General features: G+C 41.2%; 1 protein-coding gene across 1 annotated transcript in view; it reads right to left on the reverse strand.

Annotated features, from left to right (window-relative positions):
• LOC118323097 (myosin-16-like) overlaps nucleotides 1-2,531 on the reverse strand; it is a 20,363-nt gene that overhangs the window by 16,138 nt on the left and 1,694 nt on the right. The gene's annotated exons all lie outside the window — the stretch shown is intronic.

Below are 2,531 nucleotides of genomic sequence, written 5' to 3' on the forward strand. Positions count from 1 at the left end.
ATTGTAGAGGAAAAGCTAATTCGCCTTACTTAATATAGTTCATTGGTTGAACATAATTTCATTCTATGTTGTCACAACTCAAAATGATAGATGGAAACTGTTGCATTGATTTTCTTCGTTGAGCCAAGACATTTGTTTTTAGAGTGTAACATGGATGTAGTGTTTCAGTGCTGGTGGTTTTTCATTAAAGTGTTGATCTACTAAATTAAGACCTACTTTAGAGGTGATGGATAAACTGTGTTGCTGAAAAAATCCTACATGTTCACAACCTGTGTTGCTGAGTTAATTTTGACAATTTTGCTGTTGGTTCCTGGGGCAGGGAGCTATAAAACAACACAACAACCTAACTCCAGGGAAGTACAATTTTAATATATTGGAACAAGTACTTAATAAATGTATTAACTAATTATAGTTATATATATATATATATATATAGCATTGCATTTAAAAACAGACAAAGTCCATGTGGTCTAACGGTTTCTCTGATCTTTATGATCACAAACCTAATGGAAGACTTACAGCTTGTGAGTTCCTGAAAGTCTGCATGTTGGAGGTTTCCACAGACTCTTGGAAGAGTTTTCACATGAATTCACTTTGCCAAAAGAATTACTACTATACTTGTTGGTTCACTTGTTGGCCCCTACAAGGCGTCAATAAAGGTGAATACTTCATGTGCTTGTTAGGAAAAGTTCAATAATGAGACCACTTTTACTTGAACTACTGTTGATATTATGGACGTATTATTATGAAGCAGTTTAATGATGGAACACTGAATATAAAAAAGAAATGGAAAGCAGTAGTGTGGGAGGGCTAATGTAGGCAACAATGACAAACAACAAGCTCTTTTGAATGGAGAGATTATTGATGAGAACCTACACAACAGAAATGTATTTGTCGTTGGAGATCATGTGGGAGGAGAGGATAACCATAAAAAAGATGCAGAACAACCAGACCTTTCTCTTCTCACATAAATACTTTTAGTTTCTATGTAGTGATGTTGGGGGAGCTGGAAAGGAGACAGACAGATAAAAATCTTTAGGGGCACTGCTTTTTGAGAATTTGAACATCCAGGAACAGCATTAAAGACTGGGAGAAAGCAGATATCCATACTAGTTTAAACAGCTGCGAGTGTGTATTTAAAATAGAACTAAAAGGATGAACAACTGAGGAATGTGTGAGTGAACACGTACATGAAAAAAAAAATTCCTATCTTATCTGTTATCTTATTGTATTTCTAAATTAAAATGTGTCCGTCTTTCAAATTTATAAAAAACGTATTAGACATGGTTATAACATGGATCATTAGGGATTTTGTATTATTATTTTCATTCTTAATAATATAGGATACAGCACCTAAAATAAAAGCAAAACCTGAGGTCTGAAGGCTTCCATGGAAGAGGATGATCCTCACGGGCACGCCCACGCTTCCCAGACGCGAGCACGTAAGGTTATACCCGTTAAGGACATGACGTCAGTACGTGCTTTAGCCAGCCCGAAAATGTTCTCTCGTGTTGTTGGGTTTCGAAGGAGCGCAGGACTTTGCGATGAAATAATACATTTTTACCCGTGAGGAAAACAAAAATAAACCGCATGTTTTTAAACTGAAGTTGTTCGCCTTCCCATTGAGTGGAGAAACTGTGTTTTTGGGAGACTCCAACGGGAAGTTTGTGTGATCGTTTTTCCCGGAGTGATGTCGAATCCTGGGACTCGGAGGAACGGGTCCAGCATCAAAATCCGACTGACAGGTAAAAAAAAAAAGGAGAGAAAAAAGGAAAGCGCTTACGGTGCATGTTTTAAGTGGAGCCTGAACGCCTCAGCTACAAGCCAGTGTTGTAAAGTGTTGATCTAAGCCAGCCGAGCAGCACACCGCGGAGTGTCTTTGAGGCTCTCGGCTCTGCTGTTTGCCCAAACATCCGGTTTTTGTGTGGCAAACACAGCAGCACAACTGCTAGCTCGTTAGCTGGGATGCTAACCAAATTACCGAGAGGACAGTGGATAAGCTGTCCACTGTCCCGTGGGTTTCACAGCCGAGACCCCCGCCTGCTCTCCTCTTTCGGTGTCACTGAAACCGCTGGCTCTCCAAAGCCACGTTCAGAAACTTTATCCACTGCTAGCTCTTGCTACGGAGCTAGCTAGCGTTAGCTGATAGTAACACTGTAGTTCATGTTGACCGCTAACGCTGCTAGCTACACCCATATTTTATTTATTTATTGTGTGTGTGTGGGGGGGGGGGCTGACCACCAGCCGAACCCGTCGCTTGACCTGAATGCGACGAGCTCTGTACCGGGGATGAAGGCAAATGTCGAAGTACAGCCTCTCTGAAAATCAATGTGTCGGTAGATCTGACATGCTGGCCTGGATTATCAATTAATCGATGTGTATCGATCGGACAGAAACACAACGGATCCTCACTCAGAGGATTCACACGGTGGATCTTCTCGGGCACCCTGAACTCAACTCTGATATTCTGCTCGTTTTTTTGGGTCACTGTCTCCTCTGTAGGGCACATAGGAGTCTCTCTCTCTCTCTCT

Source organism: Morone saxatilis, unplaced genomic scaffold, assembly GCF_004916995.1.
Source record: "Morone saxatilis isolate NCDOM2014 unplaced genomic scaffold, NCSU_SB_2.0 Contig14, whole genome shotgun sequence".
In the NCBI taxonomy this organism is placed as follows: domain Eukaryota; kingdom Metazoa; phylum Chordata; class Actinopteri; family Moronidae; genus Morone; species Morone saxatilis.